At 38.4% G+C, this 23000-nt stretch overlaps 1 protein-coding gene across 2 annotated transcripts in view; it reads left to right on the plus strand.

Moving 5' to 3' along the window:
* Gprk2 (G protein-coupled receptor kinase 2) overlaps positions 1-23000 on the plus strand; it is a 581675-nt gene that overhangs the window by 514092 nt on the left and 44583 nt on the right. The gene's annotated exons all lie outside the window — the stretch shown is intronic.

Below are 23000 nucleotides of genomic sequence, written 5' to 3' on the forward strand. Positions count from 1 at the left end.
TACCCGAACATAAGAAGGATTGAGCAGTTCTCTAAAGCGGTGATTGGTGAACTATCTGAAACTCGGCCAATCAGCTTTCCTATGATTGACGAACGTGCGGCGTACAGAGGTGATGAAATAGTGTGGTCTGCTAATGGAGACAATTATGGGGAGATGGTCTTATCCAAGGGAAATGACGGGTTGCCAGGTGACGTCATTTGTCAGACCAGGTGACAAATGGTTATGTCTGGCGAACTGTGACACTCTCCTCTAATTCTGGTAGGGGTGTCCTCATTGACCGTGCAAAACGTAGAGCTATCAATCTGCTCAGGTGTACCCCACTGGTCTTTTCTGAGGGCCAAATGCCACATCTCATGATGCGCATTGAAGTCCCCCAGGAACAGGCTAATGTCAGGCTCGTAATCTGAGATACAGCTATTTTTCGGCGGGATGTATACGTTCAGCAACTCTTTCTGGGCAGTTCCACACCTGACTGCTACCCCTATACATTCCATGTACGGGTCATTAGAGACAGGCTCAAGCGAGATAGGTCTATATTGGACAGACTGGTGCAATAGGAAAGCTATTCCCCAACCTCCACTTCTGGTGCGATCCTTCCTTAACACGTTGTAAGCTACAGTTGTTGTTGAGCTTGATTTTTTGCACCGCCGCGACCTTTATGTTCTTCCGACTCATGAAATCTACTGTTTCCTCGATCTTACCTCGGAGTCCATAAAAAGGATACATTTTCCGGGATTGGGACAACAACTGCTGGTGTTGAAGGCTGTGTGTGCCGTTGCTGTCGAAGGGACTGCGGGGGAGTTTCATAATCAGACGACGAGGGAGTTTCGTAATCCGATGACGACTCACTGGAGACTACATCCACGCAGCGTGCAGTAACATAGTCCCGCACGTGGACAAGTCCATAGCAACCCCTTAGATGCACCAACTCCTGATATTTATTGCGTCTCACCGAAGGTTGGGTATGGGTGAAGATGCGAATGTGACAAACTGAGCACAAATAAATTGGTCCTGGGTTTTCCTCTGTCAAAAGAATTCGAAACAGGCATTCCGGGATATGCTGCTCCCAACACAGAAAAACGAAGCAAATACGAACACATGTACACTGGGGTGGCAGCCGCTGGCAGGAACATTGATGTTGCGTGGTTCCGGGCCAATCCGGTACGAAAGAACCCGCTGCCATGGGATGGCATTATATATTTATTATGTTTGCATTATAAATGTGATCTTTTTTCTTCTTCCATTGAGGGGATTTCCTTTTGAAATACCCATACTTGAAGCGGAGATATTCTTATAAGAATAAAGCTTTGATTTGTTCTCCACATAAGTTTTTTGCCCATTCCGACCCCTGAATATTATCCGACCATCACCAAACTCAATATGCTTCCATTTCATGACGATCCGATCAAAATTGGAAAAATTGGTTGCTTACCGACTTCTGCGGTATCTCCGTTGTTTGGCCACCTACGTCAACCTACTTTGCATCAAAGTAAAGGAGATATTTTCTTCTTCCATTGACTAAACTACCTTTTGGAATACTCTAATAGAAGCGGAAATATTCGCATAAGAACAAAACTTTGGATTTTTCTTCACATAAGTTACTTTGCCATTCCGACTCCTGATTATTATCCAAACATCACCAAAATCAATAGGCTTCCTCTTCTTTGGAACCCCCATAAACTTCAGAAATTTCGTGATTATCCGACCAAAATTCCGACCTGTACCGTAATTACAAAAAATGGAAAAATTGGATGCATTACCCACTGTTGCGCTATCTCCGGTGTTAGACCACCTACGCCAAACTACTTTGCACCAATGTAGAGGAAATATTTTCTTCTTCCACTAACGGGTTGTCATTTTGGATTACTCCTACTAGGAACGGAGATATTCGCATACGAATAAAACATTGAATTTTCTCCACATATGTTTCTGCCCATTCCGAGCCAAACTCAATAAGCTTCTTCCTTCCTGAAAACCCCATTAACTCCAAATTTTGTGACGATCCGATTTAAATTCAGACCTGCAGCGTGATTACAAAAAAAATATGAAAAAAAGGGATGTATTACCGGCTATTACTATATCTCTGTTGTTTGACCACCTACGCATACCTAATTTGCATCATTGTAAAGGTGGAATTTTCTACTTTCGTAAACAGGCTTTGTTTTTGGAAAGTCCCCAACCAAGCTGTGATATTCGTCATTGCGACTAAAATCGCAAAAATGAAAAGTTAAGTTGGGTTAGCGACTATTGTGATATCTCCGTTGTTTGACCACCTACGGCAACCTACTTTACATCGTTCTAAAGGTGATATTTTCTAATTTCCATGCCAGGTATACTGCGTATAGAAGCGGATATATTCACTTTGAAATAAAACGTTGACTTTTTCTCCAAATACGTTCTTTTGCCCATTCTCACCATCACCAAAATCAATAGGCCTTTCCCTTCCGGGAACACCATCAACACCCACATTTTGATGACGATCCGATCATAGCGTGATTACAAGATTTAGATGGCAGGCGGATGGGCACACATAGCCAGATCGAATTAGCTCGCCGAGACATTAATTTTGGTATATATATATTGGGTCATTTCTGATCCCATATCACAGGAAGTATCGCTCATTTACTCAGAGTGGCATAAGCCAAAAAATTCGTTTTCAGAGATAGCAATTCATATTGTCAAATTTTCATGCTGTTATCCCTAAAACTCGACGAACTACAGCTCATTTACTACAAGTATCGCATAATCAAACCCAAAAGCTTTTTTCAAATCATGCTTAATCTTGCACAGAAATTTAGCACTGATATCCAAGTAGTTATTTTAGTTTTTGTGTAATAATCCTTTTAAGTTAGGAAATCAAATTTCAATCGACAATTTTAAACGCGTTTTTCTCGAAACGGGATTTTTTGAGATGTGTCACTCTTTGAGTAAATGAACATTGAACATTGCTATTTCAAAATCCGCAAAAACTTTCCAGGTGTAAGCGGTTTTCATTTAAAGTTAGTTAACGCGCTCCGATGACTAAATGCCAAAGCCTTCAAAATACCGAATATCGAGAGATACGGTTCTATGGCGGCTATATCAAAACGTGGAGCGATATAGCCCATTTTCAATACCACACATCCTAGGAGTAATAGAAACTTATATACCAAATTTTAAAGGTCTATCTTGAATATTGCGAGCTATATATTGATTTCAGCAGATAGACAGCTTTTGGGTAGTATTCAGAACTACAGATAGTTCTTCTAAGTCTTCAGCGCTTGACAATTGACAACTCATCCAATGATCAGCCCATGAGCAAGAAATGAATGTAAACGTTTTACGCAATCTGTTCTGGGTTTCAGGTATCAGAATAAGCGCAAGAAGAGCTGGAATGTCAAGAGAGTTCCAGCGTGCATTGCAGGCGTTTGGGTTCTGCTTAAACGTTACAAATGGGATCTGATGCCTCTTAGTGAAGTGACGGAAGAGATTTCCATATCGTCTATGCAGTCGCCTGGCCTTATTCTCAGTTTTACCTCTGGTGAAGACTGCTTTCAATTGAGCATAATTGCTTATCAAATCCTGCACAAATAGGAACACGATGTTTGGCTATTTATCCAACCCATGAAGTTCATTTTTCATGACAACGGGATGCGGCACATGGTGCTGGCAACTTATGAACTTGGGCGTGGGTGGATGACCTTTCTTGTCGAACATTTGCAGCAGTCGAATTACAACGGCTGTCTTCTTGCCTGAATTCACGCTTGTTGTATTGGCAACAATCATCACAATTGATCCCCTCAGGTTGAACACAGTCTGATGATTGTTTGAGATATTCCATCTTTCAATTCGAGAGCCGCGGCCTAATATACAAAGCTCTCAAAGTGCTTGTCGCCACTTTCGTAGTAAAAGCGCGGTTACCCACGACTCCTTTGCCCACGCACATTCCTCGTAGATAGCCTTGTGAACTCCTCCTGACTGACATGCGGTTGTGATTTCAAAGCCCTCAACGGGAAGCTGGTGGCACACCGTTGCTGCTTTGTTGGACGACAGCTTTGTGCTTATAACAAAGCGTCTTGAAATGTCTGTTGGGTTATACTTCCCGTAGCTCATTGCTGCAGTATTGTCATCCTCTTGAGGCCTATCTGCACTACTGTCGAATGAGTCTGTTAAACTTTCTGAATAATCAGGTATCGCTGAGCTGGTAAGCGAGGACACAGTCGCTTCTATTGTTACAAAAATCCACGAAGACCTTTAAACAATTTTTTAAAGTCTCATTGACTGTTTACGCAGAAAAACAAATTCAGCAAAAACAATAAAAAACTCATTAAGATTGCAAATTTCAAAACATCATCGTTCACATTCATCGTTCACCTAAAATAACATAATTTTCATAAACAAAACACAACTTTCCAGACATTCAACAAAAAATTTAATGCTAATATACCATACAAAAGAGAAAAAGTCTATTGAAAACAATTTAAGCGCCAGTTCTGCTACACACTACAAAAATTCTACAGGATGTTATATCAACCAATCTTTTCATCTACTCCCTCCCTTTTACCAATTCGCCTTAAGATCCCTTCATTCGCTTCAAATCATATCTCATCAAAACATCTATGGAAATAAAACAAAAATTATTATGCCTTCACTATCGTCACTCATCTATGATGGATGAGAAAAATAAATGGCAAGTGTCCGTTTCGACTCATTTACAGACTGACGGTTGCAAAAGCCAAACAACAACCAACCGACCAACGACAACAACGAGAAACTAAGTCCATAACACCATACAGGACGTTTGCTAATGTTAAAGTATTATTTTTTCTCTTTGTTTTGGTTTTTTTTTTTCTGACAGTCAGTGGAGCGAGTAATATTCTTTTCATTTGATGACTTATAAAAACTGAAACGTGCCAACATTAAAACATCATATAAACACTATTACTTTAATTCTTTGGAAGAAGTGGAGAAAGGAGATTATAGGGGTGTAGTGAGACCAGACCATAGCACCAACATTAAACAAGTGAAGTATAAAGTGTGAAAAGAAATGAAAAAAACTCATAAAAAATCGGAATTGTATTTATTAGACCAAGAAAAAAATTAATACCAAAAAACAAACATGTTGCCTGGAAAGGTATTTATTTGTTTAATATTTCACTAAACGAAACAAAAAACCTGAAAATTGCAGAAAATATATTGGCCAGAAAAATGCCCTGTTGGCGGTATTTTTTGAATATTTCGGATTCAGATTCGGGAAAAATAGTAGGTCCAATATCATTGAGTTAAATGCGATATGATATGAGAGAAGTCTCCCTTGTCCGCTCGGCGATGTTTGTTGAAATACATACACTGCCGCTCACTTGAATAGAACACCCTGCAATTTTTTTTTTCAATCTCCATTTTTTTTGCTTCATGTATTTACAGTAAATTTAGTCAATCATTTGCATTCAAATCCCATTTATATAAGAATTGTACAAGAAAACCAAAATAAAGTCGAAAATTGAAGTAAAAAATTTGGCTCATTTGAATAGAACCCCCCTTTAAAACTTGGAAATACAGAAAGATTGTATTAGAATATCGATGCGTATTCACTCTGTATTGAAAACGAAGTACTTTCAAGGATTACCCGTATATCCTGCTTTGGCAAGGATTCTTTAAACAATCAGGTGTAATGCCTAAAAAAGCTTGCTTTTCCTTTCAACAAATTTATTTCTGGGAGCGTACTGTCTGCAAGAGTCGTATATTTTACGCATAAGTCATTCCCATACATTTTTGTGAATATTTACCACTGTAGAATATGGCGGCCCCTCCAGGATATCCGCATTTCTTTTCAAAAATATAAGTTTTGATGACTCGAAGTGTACAAAAGTTTATAACATCGTGATGAAATTGCCACTCGGGATATCCGAAAATGCTTCTCACTACTGGAAATGCCTGTTTTAGAACTCCTTTGTAAATTGTCGTGCGCATTTAGGGTGAAAGAAATTGACGCCCAAGTCCTTCAGGATGAGCGCAATGGAGTAGTTGTTATGCTTCTTCATTCAATTTGTTGTATTTTTAGTTAAACCTGACCATGTGTTGTGTTTGTCAATACTCGTAATAGTATACGTGACATTTATACCAAAGTTATGTGGAAAGTATATATGAGAATTATATACGATCAAATCAAGAATTTCAGTAGCTGGTTTTCTGGGCTGACAATAGTTTTTTTGTAAAAAATCTAGATTATGATATTTCTTACCATTGTTATTGTTAATGATTTTTACGATATTGAGGAATTTCGCAAGTTGTTTTTGTTTTGTAAGTTTGGAGCAAAAATATTTGTAGGTTTGGAGCTCCTTTCGGATCGTTTTAAAATTTTTTTCAGTAGCTTGTCATTACGACTCCCTTTACTGCGGTACAATTTTTTCTGGGCTGACAATAGTTTTTGTAAAAAATCAAGATTATGATATTTCTTACCATAGTTATTGTTAATGATTTTTACGATATTGAGGAATTTCGCAAGTTGTTTTTGTTTTGTAAGTTTGGAGCAAAAATATTTGTACGTTTGAAGCTCCTTTCGGATCGTTTTAAAATTTTTTTCAGTAGCTTGTCATTACGACTCCCTTTACTGCGGTACAATTTTTTCTGGGCTGACAATAGTTTTTGTAAAAAATCAAGATTATGATATTTCTTACCATAGTTATTGTTAATGATTTTTACGATATTGAGGAATTTCGCAAGTTGTTTTTGTTTTGTAAGTTTGGAGCAAAAATATTTGTACGTTTGGAGCTCCTTTCGGATCGTTTTAAAATTTTTTTCAGTAGCTTGTCATTACGGCTCCCTTTACTGCGGTACAATTTTTTGTGGGCGCAAGTCCATACTTCCTAGGTTATGGTCTAAAATCTCCAAACAACCCTTACGGCACCAACCAAAATGCCAAATCCGCAAGATAATTCTCGCAGGGAGTTTCTGATTGGTGCAGACTTTGCACATCATACTATTTCGTCCAGTTATTTTTCATATTGGAATATGTAATACATCGGTCCAAAGATTTAGTATAGCCCCACATTACGGTGGTACTTTCTTACTTGTTATGTTACAGGCTGATATTTTTTACTTGTTTTCTTCAAGTGTAGATATACCAAAATATTATCTTCTGCTTATATAATTAATTGATTGGCATATTTCTTCTATTTGCAGGTACGTTCAATTGTGTTCTCCTTATAATTGTATCGAAACTGTAAGTAATGAAATACGATTTATTGGAGCAACTAAAATCTGATAAGTGTGTCCAAGTACCAATATATGGTCATGAGAAATATCTAGAGAATGCCCATTGGTATTGGAATAAAATTATGACAAATTTCAAATGTTAAGATGTTTTTCTCGGCGCACTTATTGCCTAAAAACAATTTATCAAAAATCCAAATATTTTCTAGTTTTTAAGATGTGCATTTTCAATTCTCAAGCAGCTTCGTAGACTTACCTCCTTGTTGAGCGCCATGACTGTACAATGGTTACTAATAAAGAGCATCAAGGTTTGCCTTTAAACTAGCCAATCAAATATTATTTGGAGCTGTTATTTTAGTTTAATTTAAAAATCAACAAGTAACAAGGTGTCAGTCGGCTTTGTCGACAAAGATATACCCTCAGCCTATGTGAATTGAAACTTTCATCTACGGACAGATCGAATGTGTATAGGTTCTTTTCAGAATTTTGGTCCATTATGGAAGTGGATCTTATTTTGGGAGTCATATCTTTTCGATAGATATCGCGACCACAAGTCATTTCACTGGGTCATCGTATAACTTTTGGACGGAAACATAATATGATGATGAAACTTGTACGGTCGTATATGAGACAGTGAATACAAGTCGTTACAACAAAAAAGCGATTCGAGAGTAAGTCCTAAACTGAACTTCCCCGAAATTTTGTGTTGGAAGTGCCCGAAAGAGTGGACCGATTGAGTCCACATCTAAGTCTGGTAGACCTTTCATTACATGCAATGTATGAACCAAATCGGTTACTCCCTTCAAGAGTTATCGTGCGCACAATTTTTCCGAATATTTTCGAACTTTTGTGGGGGAGGGGGGAGGTACCAGAAGGAGTGGACCGATATAAGCCATCTTCGACCTTAAACTAAGTTTGGACAAAATATAACGAAAGCCAAATGTTGGACCGAATCGGTTAATCCATTCGAGAGTTATGGTGCGCACCATCCAGTCAGCCAGACAGACGGACGGACATGGCCAATTTTGGATATGGTAAGATTTTGTCCAAACTTAGTTTAAGTTCGAAGATGGGCCATATCGGTCCATTCTATCCGGTACCGCCCCCACAAAAGTTTAAAGTTTTCCTGTAAAATGGTGTGAACGATAACTCTCGAAGGGAGCAATTGATTTCATCCAAACTTCGCACATCGTATTATTCCTTCCAGATATGGAATATTTCGATCCACTCCTTCGGGTACCTCCCACACAAAATTCGGATAAAGTGAAGTTTAAGAGCCCCTCTCGGAGCGTTTTGGAATTTTTTCAATATGTTGTTTTTGCGGCTCCCTTTACGACGGTACAATTTTTTTCTTGTGCAAGTCCATACTTCCTGAGATATGGCACCAAAGAAACCCTGACGGCACCAACCAAAATGGCAAATCCGCAAGATAATTCTCGCAGGGAGTTTCTGATTGGTGCAGACTTTGCACATCGTATTATTTCATCCAGTCATGTATCAGGTTGGAATATGGACTATTTCGGTCCACTCCTCTCGCATCGTTTTGATTCTTTTTTCAGTAGGTTCTTCTAGCGGTCTCATTTGCAACGGTACATTTTTTTCTGGAGTAAGTCAATACTTCCTAAGATAATGGCCCAAAAGCTCCAAAACACTGTCGGCACATACTAAAATGGCTATTGTGCAAGATAACTCTAAACCTAATTTGGTTACTAAAAAGTTTGGTATATGTCAGTGATTCGGTATAGCCTCACATTACGTTACCTACAGATTTGAAAGCAAACTCTTGATTCAAAATTGATATATTTTATATACGGCATATTTATTGTGTTTGGTTTTGTTTTTGGTCAGCGGGTGAGGGCATATCTCCGTTGACTGATGTTTTCTTGCATGTTTTTTTTTCACCATTATGTAACTACATGTTAAAATAACATTTTCATTTTTCTTTGCCTTTTGTATACTCTTAAGAAAATCCTTGTAAATATAGAAGCAAATAATCCAAGCTGAAACCACATTTACAATATTTCAATTTTATGCAGATAAGTGGTGGAGAAACGAAAAAAAGCCCCAAATTGATGTTTACTTTCACCTACTTCCTCCCTCGCTTTCTCTCACACAGACATAACGAAACCAAAAAGAAACACAAAATCCTTGGTTGCAATAATAAAAATGTTAATTTTTATCTTCCAAAAAACCATCGTCGCACTCTACATAAAATTCGTTGTAGTTCCGCTACATAGAAAAAATTGCATAAAAGGATGTTCACAAATATTTTTTATGGTTTGATAACCAAATTCTCATATAAATACATATTGAAGTGTGTACCCGTATGTGTATGTATGTATATGTGGCTTTGTGAATATATAAAGTTATATTTTATTGCATTTTATACAAATATTAAGTACATATGTGAATACATATTTCGTGCTTTGTACAATTTTAACATAGATTGTGTGGAGGGCATATGATATGTTTGGGAAGGATGTGTTTGAAAGTCAACATGGAGGGAAAAAACGACTCTCCAACATATGTCCCATACATATTTTGCAGCAAACATAACATAAGTTTGGGCCCTGCAAACAAATAAATGTTTGGGTGCAAACAAATTATATGGGTTTATACAAACCCAAAAGCCACAAAAAACACATGCACAAGTGGTCGCTTTCTGAGAGCAATGCAGCGTAAACTTCAATGTGAAACACATTGAAATGTATGATCACTTGCTCTCAGTAAGCGCTTACTGGCTATCTCAAACATATACACACATTTATAAATGGTAGTGGTTTATTGAATGGCATAGAAAAAAACAAAAGCAACAACAGACACATAGGTACATACAAAATTCCGAAGAAATACATAACAGACTTTAATAAAAGAAAAACTGAGTGAAATAATTTATAAAAACTCGCACATTTAAAAAGAAAAAAATTATATAGAAACATCGTTGGACGCTTCTCCTTAGTTGTGAAATAAAACACATTTTCCTCAAAGTTGAAATCATCAGCAGGAAATCGGCATCTGGAATCAGATGATTATATAATGTAATAAATAGGTACATCCATATTTCAAATATACATGTACAGGAAAAATGTATTGATGTAATAACCAATATTAAATGCGATTTCTTCCTTGTCCTTTTTGATTCAATTATAAAATTTATTGGGCAGTTAATTTACTAAAAAGCACCATTTCACTGATTTATTCACTCACTTTACCGTCTTTACTCAACGATTGTATTTAGAAAACTGAAGAAAAAATAAAAACATAATTAATACCATTTTTTTCTTTTCCTCTTCGCTTGCTACGTTGGTTAACAACAAAGCACGAAACACACGTGTTTTAGACCCCAAATATGTTTCGAGTTTATTTAGCCATGTCCTCTCCCACAAAAAATTCGGAAAAGGTGACGTTTAAGAGCTCCTCTCGGATTGTTTTCAATTTTTTTCAGCAGGTTGTCTTTAGGCCTTCTTTACGACTGTACTGTTTTTGAGCAAGTCCATACTTCCTGAGGTAATGGCCCAAAAGCTTCAAAAAAGCCTGCCGGTATCAACCTGGAAAATGGGCACGGTGGTCCCGTTACCGAAACCTTCTGTTACCGGTAATAAAGATACTTGAGGCGTTACTCATCCGCAGCATCTGAGTGCGTTATCCAATTGCGGGTCATCAACACGGGTTCCGGAAGCAGCATAGTGCCACAACAGCACTGCCCGCCATTTCCACACATATTAGCCCTGTAGTGCGATTCTCTAACACATTTTTTGAGTTACCGACAAAAATCGGTAAAATTAAAACGCAAAATTATAAATGAAAAGTTCAATTAAAAGTTGACAACATTCTTGCTATCGGTAGAACATTACAACTACTATTTATTCGTCGCTAACTTACCGACAAACATCGTTAATTACCGTAATTATAAGCATTTTAATTTTATCGACAATTGTCGGTAACTCAAAAAATGAGTTAGAGAATCGCACTACTGGTCTCAACCAGAATAATCTGTGCCGCAGATGGTAGCATTGGACCCGACAAAAGCTTTCGATACGTCAGTCATGTTAAGCTGTTCGAGGGTGTCGAGAATACTACCCTCCGGCCTTATTTCAAATGTTGGGTCACCAACCAGTCATACGTGGAATTTAAAAAAAAGAAGTCCAAACTCCGTAAACAGGGAGTTCTCCAAGAAGGGGCGATATTTCTAAAACTGTTTGGCATCGTTCTTTTTGCAATTCCACGCCCACCCGATGGCATTAAGTTAATTACGTACGCGGATGATTGTACTGGATCTCATTAATCCACGCAAGGAGCATGAAAATATCCGCCACTTAGTCAACAGCCACACTGTTCACCATATGGACGGCGGAAATGAAACTCCCACTGAATGTGCAGGTCGCTGGGTCAATAATTCCAACCATCTACTATCCCAAGGGCCAGGTGGTCATATTCGACTGCATGTATAAGTTGTCAGCGCATGCCACAGCTATCTGCGATAAGATTAGAAGCAGGAAGTTCCTCAAGTCCCTAGCCTGCAGAACTTTTGGAGCAGACAAAGAAACCTTGTTAACCACATGCAACGCGATAGGTCGGTCTGTGGTAAACTATGTGTTGTTTGCCAACGTAAATGATACGCAATGGAAAAACTTGCAAACTTGCCAGAAAGCAGCCCTGAGAGCAGCAACAGGGTGTCTCCCCATGTCAAGAAGTTCCTCAAGGGCATAGCCGGCAGCACTTAGGGAGCAGACAAAGAAACCTTGTTAACCACATACGGCGTGATAGGTCGTTCTGTGGTAAACATTTCAACGCCAGTGTCTTTTGCCAACGTAAGTGACACGTAATGGAAAAAACTTGACAACTTGCCAGAATGCAGCCCTGAGAACAGCAACAGGGTGTCTCCTCATGTCTTCAGTGGGCCATTAACATGAGGAGTGTACGATCTTGTCGGTTCGTTGGTACAACAGGATGTTGTCGATACAATATTTGCTTCGATGCTATAGGCCAAACCTCCCAAACCGCCACATAATGGATAGCTATCCTCCCGCCCAGACATGTCAGGAAAGATCTTCATGATCTATAGAGGGAGATCCAAAGATACAAAAGAGAACCTCTAGATCTACTTCAGGCAGATTAGAAAGGTATTCATACTGATCCAGTCGCCGAGGCTATAAGAGTCTATCGTATGCATACTGTCCTCGGAGATCACCCAACATCCGTGACAGCGGAAGAACATAGGACAAACCATTCAAACCACCACATAATGGATAGCTATCCTCCCGCCCAGACATGTCAGGAAAGATCATCATGATCTATAGAGGGAGATCCAAAGATACAAAAGAGAACCTCTAGATCTACTTCAGGCAGATTAGAAAGGTATTCTTACTGATCCAGTCGCCGAGGCTATAAGAGTCTATCGTATGCATACTGTCCTCGAAATCAACCAACATCCGTGACAGCGGAAGAACATAGGCCAAACCATTCAAACCACCACATAATGGATAGCTATCCTCCCGCCCAGACATGTCAGGAAAGATCTTCATGATCTATAGGGGGAGATCCAAAGATACAAAAAAACCTCTAGATCCACATCAGGCAGAGTAGAGAGGTATTCATACTGATCCAGTCGCCGAGGCTATAAGAATCTAATGAATCTTATGAATACTGTCCTCGGAGATCACCCAACATCCGTGGCAGCGGAAGAACAAAAGCTACCTGGAAAAATAAGAGTTGTTTTGGCGTAACTGAGATCCAGGTGGCGTCCTTTCTGAACATGCAGTGGACGCATAGTGAATCAATAAAATACAACAATCGACATTAGTCTGTACTGAACGGACTGGTGTATAAAAAAGTCAAGTCCTCCTACACTTCTGGTATGATCCTTCCGTAAAACGCAACGTTGTTTGTTTTCTGGATCGCGGCGACCATGATTTTTCTCCGACTCATATTATCTAAAATGTCGCTGACTTTGTTGCGGAGACCGCTGCAATTGAATTGCAGGTATTCTGCATTTCCATTGCCTTGCTGTTGGGGTGTCTCGTATTCCAGCGGAGGGAATTTAGAGACGAAATATTTTTGCCTCAGCTTTAATACATGTCGTTAGATTTTATGTTCGCTTTTTTCCTTTCCTTCCAGTAATGCATAACATGTAACATGTTCATGGGCAATTGAACGACCTAGTTCACTGTCCTAGTTCAAAAACGTATGAGTGACGTCATACAAACTAACGGGTGATATTACGTATACACAGTTTGTTGATACAAACTGAACTAGATAGTGAACTAGGTCGTTCAATATAGTTCAATTAACTCAGCTCTAATAACATGGACCTTGTACTTACCGAGTACATCTGCCAGTGCGTAAACTACATCTTCACTATTTTAGCTGCAGATTCGCACGTCACGGTCCTTAAATGACTTGCGGGAAGCGCCAGCATTGGGAAGTTCCTTCAGTATTTCAAAGCAGGAGTCTAAACCCATTATTTTTTATGTTCTCTTAGGTGACCGTCGCAATGGATGATAAAATAGCGCCAGATATCAACGTCGCTAAGATAATACTCCGAGACTCTTTCCATAAATTCGCTCAATTCATTATCTACGTCACGCAGATCCACAAATATTTGACACCATATGATTTTTCTAGGTCCTCAGAAAACTTTCGGTATCCAGTTACCCCTATATCTTCTTCGTCTTCGATAAATTGGTGAAAGGATTCCACAATTTCCACACCACACCTCCTATCCTTCAACATTTTTAGACATTTTCAATACCAACCCCAAAATGGTGTTTTACGTCATGAACGTATTTCCATGTACATATATACGAAAAAGGATTTATGTAGCTGTATGTTTATGACTATGGCAATGTATTTAATAAAATTTATGTCCCAGCACTTTGACACAATTCGGAAAAGAGAAAAAGGGCAGCGAATAGCACAGAGAAAACGTTAATGCTTGCAAAACAAACTCATAAAGTTGCAAAAGTTCAAAATGTAAGTCCATAAAGCAAAATCAAAATTGTTCACTTTTGCACTAAATTAAGTTTTCAAGCAGAACGACCAACAAAAAGAACAAGAGGAAGAGAGTGAGTGGTTATTGGAAAGGGGTACAAAAAGCCAACGTTAAATGTTCCATTTATACTGACAATCATAAATTTAAATGGGGGAGCAGGGAAGCTATTCTTCGGTTAGCAAAGCAAAAAAAGTTAAACGAAAACCTTTGAAGTGTCTGCTATGGATATTTGAGAAATTTGGGCTGGGGGCAAGGGATGCGTATGCGATTATGTATAAATTTGTTTAAATGTTAAAGTTCTAAAGGATTTAAAATGGAGAACCCTTAGGATACGGTTTTTTGAGGAGTGCTTTTAATTATTTTTTAAATTTTAAGTAAATTTATACATATATTTTTGAATTTTAAACAATGTTCTACTTAACACTGGGAAAGATTAAGAGTCGTCGAGAAGGGTTAAGGCATTATGTATGTTATATTGTGTTCAATATAGACAGTTGAAAGAAGTGTCGAAAATACTTACTTGTCACACCACAGAACATTTGTCCAATAAGCCGAACTAAGAAACGGTTTTCATTGCTCTCTATTTGTTGCTTTGCTTTTCCAATTTGAAATACTGTGTTTTTCGATCTCCTCTTCCACTTGTTTACTCCAACGAAGCCTTGTCCTTTCAGTTCTGCGTGTACCTCCATACGGCCGTATTTTTACGCCTTTTTAGTGGGTTCTTATGACATAGCCTAGCCAACGCAATCGTTGTAACTCAATATGTTTAACTATACTCAGGTCGTTGTATAGCCGATGCAGCTCGTGGTTCATACGACGTCGATATTCACCGTTAACGCATATTGTCGCGTAGTCTTTTCGAAGAATTTTTCTCTCAAACACACCAAGCACTCACTACATTATCTGCTTGCTCAAGTACTCAGGCTGCGGAATCAGACATTATTAGCAAGGATAGCATCTGTTCTGTAAAGTGTTATTTTTGTTTGACGATATGTGACTTTGATTTTAAACTGTTTACTTAGGCAAAAGTAGCTTCTGTTGGTCAATCCAATTATTTTTCTAATTTCACAACTGAGGTTGTTTGTTGCGTCTATAGCGGTGCAGAGGTGAACGAAGTCTTTAACTACCTCAAAATTATAGATGCCAACTTCCACAGTTCGTCTATGGACGCATTGCTTGTTGATACCATCAACTTGTTCTTTTCACCGTTTACTGCCGGACCATTTTAGCAGATTCTACTTCGAACTTCTTAGAGGTAGAATCAGTTAATTCTTTTACTGATCGATCTATGATGTTAATGTCGTTAGCATAAGCAGATAACATGCGGCTATTGGCCTACATTGTGCCATTTCTTTTGACGTTTGCATCTCCTTTTTCAGAAGAATTTTGAAGAGATCACTCTTTTGGTACTGAACTTTTCGGAGAGGTTCTTGCGTATTTTAAATGAGCACGGACATTCAGTTAAAGTCATATTCAAACCCGAATGAGTTTTGTGGGGATACTAAATTCAGGCATTGCTTGAATGTAAGGGGCTGTTGAAGGTTGCTCTATAATCGACAAAAAGATGCTAAGTGTCCATCTGCATCTCTTCGGTCTTTTTCAGGATTTGGCGAATGAGCCAAATTCAGAATAGCTTGGAATAGCTTTGAATAAATTGGGCTGTCGAAGACTGCTTTATAATCGACACAAATATGGTTAGTGTCAATCTGCAACTCTCGGCTTTTTTCCAGGATTTGCCGCAGGGTAAATATCTGGTCAATGGTGGATTTGGTTGACCATAGACTTTAGTCGTTCGCACAATAACCCTAATGCTATTTTATAAGCAATATGTAGCATACATATGCCCCTATATATTGAGCACACAGTCTTATCGCCTTTCTTGTGGACGGATCACAGGATGCTCATGTTCCAGTTGTCGGGTACGAGTTGTTCTCGCCAGATTGTGGTAAATAGCTGATGCATACACCTTAACAGACGTGTCGCTTCCATTTTTGAACTGCTCGGCTGGTGAACCATCGTTTTCTGCCGCCTTATTATGTGTCAGCCGATTTTTTACTGTCTTCACCCCATCTTGACCGGGCAGTATACATTCGATACCATCTTCTGGGATTGAATTTGTGGTATCTTCGTTGCCTTCGCTAGTATTGGATACCAACAGTTGGGAATAATGCTCTTTCCATATTCTGAGTACAGTATCGGTAACCAGATTACCTTGGTGGTCTCAACAGGAGGATGTTTCACTCTTTGGTAAAATTTACGGACTTTATTCCGTCTCCTGTACATCGCGATTTATTCTGAATCCCATTTTTCACACTACCTTTTTTTCATTTCTCTCTTTTTCCTGCAGAAAAGACGTTTCTCCTCTCTCCTTTTCTCTCCATGCGCCAGATAGTGGTAACTAACTGATACATACACCTTATCAGAGTTTCGCCTCTGGTTTTCAACAGATCGGCTGGTAAGACATCGACCTGTGCTGTGATATTAGTCTTCAGCTCATCTTGGCCGAGTGGTATACACTCAGTAGTGAATATCAACAGTTTGAAAAAATGTTCTTTCCATACCCTGAGCACACTATCTGTATCTGTTACCAAACTGCCTTACTGGTCTCTACAGGAAAATGTGCCTGTACCAAAGCCATAAGTTTGATGTTTCTGACTTTAATCTGGCTCCTGTACATCTCGATTTTTGAAGCCTCTTGCTTTTCCACATCTTTCTTTTTCCTGTGAAAAAACGGGTTTCCTTTTCTCCAGATACTTCTCGAGCGCTACGCATCGCTTCTGATTGTAGAGTAGACCTATATGTGGCATTGTTCTCTTCGGTTGCAGCACGACACTCATGGGCATACCATGGGTTTCTTAGTGGAGATCTATGGTATTCAAGAATGGATTTTGTGGTTGTTTGCATGGAATAGACAATACCTTGTCACTGTGCTGATATGTTATCGGGACAATCAGTGCTTTGATTAAGCAATTGGAACAGTTGAGTGGAATATGCTGGGTCTATCTGTTGTGATTGCAGCTTACCGATGTCCAATTTCCGTGTCGCGCCTGTTCGTACTTTATTGGCTACATTTAATTGGGTACATTTGTGGCAACAAGGTGGTGATCCTTGTCGACGTTTGCCCCTCGGAACGATCGTACATCTATGAATGCCTACAATCTATTACAATGTAAACAATTTGATTTTTTAAATTAATTTAATTAATCGAGCTTTTTATGACCTAAGGAGATTACATTGAAAAATTGATTTCTAGCGAAGTCCTACACACACACATCAACCACTATGCGACGATCGTTTCGTTAGCTGGTTAGGCTAACATCATCAGGCATATTAGATGTTGTTGTTGTTGCTAGACAAATTTTAATTTTACCGACTTTTGTCGGTAAATCAAATAATGTATTACAGAATTCCACTACTAGTACCCTTATGAATGTCGAGATGCTTAAATTTGGTACTGCTAACTACCATGTTGACGCTGCGAAATCTATCAGTCATGTGGTCATTGTCAGATGTTTCACTGTTGAGACTCAAATTACCGACTGTTGGACCAAATATATCATCCTTTCCAATTTTGGCCTTAAAATCGTCTAAAATAATTTTAATGTTATGAGCTGGAAAAGAAATATGTTTCTTCTAAGCGCTTGTAAAATATATCTTTGTGTCTGCTCGGCTTTTTCTTCCTCGGAAGCATGAACGTAAATAAAAGTGATGTTGGAAAATTTTGCTTGTATCGGAGTCGTAGGAAGTATGTCATTCACTGGGGCGATGCGGCAGACCAGACGTTTTAAACTCCGAGCAACCACAAATCCGCAAACAAATCATGATTTATGTCGTGGCAGCTATTAATATCTTTGGTGTGTTCAAAGATAGGAGTTTTAAAGAAAAACATCCTTTGATTACGAGGTTGGGCTTCCATACGTATGACGATAGTTTTTATAAGTGTTAACGGATTAAAAAGATTATAGCAAAGCACCCAATCAAATTTGCATCCATATCTGCCATTTCATTAAAAAAGTTTTAAAACAAGTAAAAAAGTATCAGTCGGCTTTGCCGACAGAGATATACCCTCAGCCTGTGTATATTGAAACAATTTTTTCCCAAAAAACGTATGTATTTAGGGGGTTTTAAAAATGTTGGGAATTTGATCAAAAGTTTTGCGGAGGAGATACTAAAAGGAATGGATCTACATTGACCATTATGAAAGTGGATCTCGAGCCACTACATATGGTGCCATAGGGGGTTTTTACACCTTTCGGGTTGTTTGCTTAAGACGTATGGACTTGCCCCTAAAATAACGTTTACCATAGTAATTGAGGCAACGAATGCAAGTTGCTTCAACAAAAACCAAAGTGATTCGATATCAGGTCTTAAAGTGAACTTATCCGAAATTTTGTGTGGGAGGTACCGGATGGAATGGACAAATATAGTCCATATTTTAACCTGATCTATATCTGGTAGATATATTAGGATGTGTAAAGTATGGACCAATTCGCCCACTCCCTTCAAGAGTTACCGTACGAACAATTTTTCCGAAAATTTTTGAACTTTTGTGGGGGAGGTACCTGAAGGAGTGGACCGATATGGCCTATCTTAGAACTTAAACTTTGTTTGGACAAAATATTACTAAGGCCAAATGTTGGACCGAATCGGCAGATCGGTTCTAGAGTTATCTTGCGCTCCAACCACCTCACACGGTGTCATAGCGGTTTTTTGCAACTTTCATGCTATTTTCTCAGGAAGTATGGACTTGCCCCTAATGAAACTTATACCGTCGTATGGAGTGCAGTGAATACAAATTGCTAAAACAAAAATCAAAGCGATTCGAGAGATGGCCCTAAACTGAACTTTTCCAAAATTTTGTGTGCGAGTTACCCGAAGGAGTGGACCGATTAAGTCCATATTGAAGCCTTATCTAAGTATGGTACACATTTCAAGATGTGCAAAGTATGGACCAAATCGGTTACTCCCCTCAGGAGATATCGTGCGCACAAATTTTCCGAACATTTTCGAACTTTTGTGTGGGAGGTACCGGAAGGAGTGGACCGATATAGCCCATCTTCGAACATAAACTAAGTTTGGGCAAAATATTACGAAAGCCAAAATTTGAACCGAATCGGTTCATTCGTTCGAGAGTTATCGTGCGCTCCAGCCAGCCAGACAGACGGACATTGCTCAATCGACTCAAAATTGTCTGAAACACATTTCGTCCAAACATACTTGGGGTCTAAAACCATTATTTCGATGAGGCACATTTTGCCCGTATGAAAGTGTATATACCCTCGTTAGCATAAATGCTGAGGGTATAAAAACAGTCTTGTTTTCGTGGAAATTTCTTTCATCATCCCACTATTCTATTAAAACCCATTGATTCATTCCATTGCTTCTATTCACATATAATTTATATTCATTATTTACAAATATTTTTTTTTTCAATAAATTGTAAAGGATAATGTTTAATTTGGATAATTGTTAATTTGTTTGTTTATTTTTTAATTAAACTTGGTCTACATAATTTAATATATATATTGATTGCCCTATTCATATTCATGTGTATTAATTCATGTTTTTTAATTCATTCAATTTATTTATGCACCGTCGCACACAATAAAAAAAATTTTATTAGTTTATCTTTTCACATCGCTGCAAATCTCTGGGATTTTTGCAATGGCCAACAGAGGCAATAAAAAATCTCGTTTTTTATGTTTTCACTCGTAAACTTTTGATGGGAGAGTTTTTCAAATGTTGTTGTTTTTTTTTAGAAAAAAAAAAAAAAAAAACATAAAACTTTTCTCTAATTCAATGATGAACGGCATATCTATTTGTCAGAAAATGTAAACTAAGCAAAAAAATAGAAAATATTTAAATATACAACTCGGGAAAATTGTATGTATATAGGATGAACAGTTTATTGAGGGTTTCCTTATGTTTGATTTTTTTGTTATGGGTTTGGATTGCAACTTTTTACGACAGCACAGCTATCATAAGAACCAAAATTAATTTTGGGCCTCTACAATACATTTTGCTTGCTATTAAAACCTTATCACTAAAGAAAGGAGAATATTTAACTAGTATCCGGTTCTATGGCTGTCCAAGTTTGAAACTTTTAAATATCTGCCAAAGACAGTCTAATTAGTAGCAAATTTAATTTAAATGTAATTATAAGATAAGGAGCAACTCGTAAATGTAGCCGTAGTATGTAGCCGTATCTCTACCAAAGCCGCCCACCAAATCGGACATTGTAATATTGAACTCAGGATATGGCCGTTGGGCGCTATAAGAGTTCGCCTATTTTTATATTCCTTCTACCGTTATATGGGTAATATGGATGTCTTTGTAGTTAACCGAAGGGTGAAACATGCTCCATGTTTACCCCGGTGCTCAGTCTTCGAAATCTTTGATCTAGTGGTGGTAAATTAGTACCTTCCAAAGTAGAGATGGGCGAATGTCATGTTCGTGACACTAAAAAGAACTAAACACAACAACTAAGCTGACTATGGCGAAAAAGTACTGAACTCTTAAGTTGTTGTTGTTTTGTGTTTTTTAGTGTCACGAACACGACACTCGTCCATCTTGATCACGTTGTGATGGATTGAAGATATTCATCGAGCGTGTTCGATCTATGATTGTTCCTAGGAGCACACATAGACTCACACCACCACCTTTTTGAAAAAAAGGGTACGTATCCTAATAAATATAGCAAATAAAGTACCAACAGACATAACACTGACGTTAGACATCGCTAAGCAGCAAACAAAAATAAGTACTGATTTCCTATGGCATGCCTTTGTTAAAATAATCAGAAAGTATGTCAATGTGTAATGAGTATTTTTGTTGGGTACGCACAGTATACTCCACTTAACTGGCCCAATTTCTGAATCAAAGCAATTCTTGTCCCGATAACATATCAGCACAGTGATTAATACTTTATCACCAACCCAACCCATGCAAACAGCCGCAAAATCCACTCTTGGATACCAGAGACTTTCACCAGGGAACCAATGGTATGAACAAGAGGGTCGTGCTACTACCGTAGAGAAAAATGCAGCAAACAGGACTGCTCAACAATAAATAAGAACGCGTAGTGCACGAGACAGACATAGGGAGAAAATGAGATAAGAGAGACGTCTTTTCCACTGGAAAAAGAGAGAATTGGAAAAGCGGGAGTGTGAAAAAAATCGAGATGTGCAAGAGCCAGAATGAAGTCTGAAAATTCTACCAAAAAATGAAACATCAAAAAGATGGCTTTGGTACAGGCACATCCTCTTGTAGAGAACAGCAAGGTATTTTGGTAACTGATTCAGATAATGTGCTCCGGTTATGGAAAGAGCATTTTCCAAACTGTTGGTGCCTAATACTTGTGAGCTGCTCAAAACTGAACGCAACGAGCTGATAAGGTATATGCAGGAGCTAGTTAGCACCATCTGGCAGGAAGAACGCGTATACGAGGATGATGAGGTAAATACAGCAATAAACCGGCTGAGGAATAATAAGGCAGCAGGAGCCGATGGCATACCAGCCGAGCTGGTCAAAACTGAACGCGACACGCTGATAAGATATATGCATGAGCTAGTTGGCACCATCTGGCAGGAAGAACGCGTATACGAGGATTGGAACCTTTGTCCCGTCCAGAAGAAAGGTGATACGCATATGTGTTCTAACTATAGAAGGCATAAGTCTGCTCTCTATTGTTTATAAGATAGTGTCAGGGATATTGTGTGAACAACTAAAGCCTATGGTCAACGAAAATCTGGAAGATCTTCTCAGTTTAGTTCCAAAATAATTTTCAAACAAGTAAAAAAGTATCAATCGGCTTTACCGGCAGATGTATAAAAGGGGTATATATTTAGGGGGTCTTCATAATTTTGGGCCTATGAACATGCCGACAAAGATATGGAGTAGGATAAAATCTCAAAAGTTTTGCGGGGGGTGGTACCTAAAGGAATGCATTGTCATAGTACATTTTGGAAGTATGTCTTATTTTGGGAGTCATTCTCGATATGACCATTATATCAGGAAACATGGACTTGCCCACGAAAAACATCATATCGCTCTAAACAGGGCCACTAGAAGTACTTTCGGTAAAAAAATTTCCAAAGGATTTCCGCACAGACGGAAACAAAAATGTTGATTATTTTTATGGGTGGTATCCTAAGGAATGGACCGATAGGACCCAATTTTGAACATAAACTAAGTTTGGACAAAATACATATAAGCACCACATATAAGCACCATCTTCGAATTTCATCTAATAAGCGAAAACCGGAGGTACAGTTCTATGGGAGATATACGAAAACGTAGACGTATACCAACAAATTTCAGGTGGAAAGTTTTATACCCTCAACGAGGACTAAATATCAAATTTCAGCCATTTCGGTGGGATATTGAGGCTAAAATCTTGGAAATACCGAAAATCTGGAGGTACCGTTCTATGGGGTTATATATAGAGACGTGGACCTATACCGAAAAGTTTCAGGTGGAAAGTTTAATACCCCCAACGAAAATCGGGAGGTGGACCTATACCGACAAGTTTCAGGTGGAAAGTTTAATAAGCTCAACGATGACTAAAACACCAAATTTCAGTCATTTCGGTGAAATATTAAGGCCAAAATCTTCAAAATACCCATACGGTTCTATGGGAGATATATGAAAACGTGGACCTATACCGACAAATTTCAGATGGAAAGTTTTATACCCCCAACGAGTACTAAATACCAAATTTCAGTCATTTCGGTGTTATATGAGGCCAAAACCTTCAAAACACCGAAAATCGGGCTTTATGAAAACAATATAGCGCATTTTCAATACCAAACATCCTAGA

The sequence above is a fragment of the Musca autumnalis genome, unplaced genomic scaffold, assembly GCF_047663935.1.
Source record: "Musca autumnalis isolate F117 unplaced genomic scaffold, ASM4766393v1 scaffold_1, whole genome shotgun sequence".
Taxonomy (NCBI): Eukaryota; Metazoa; Arthropoda; class Insecta; order Diptera; family Muscidae; genus Musca; species Musca autumnalis.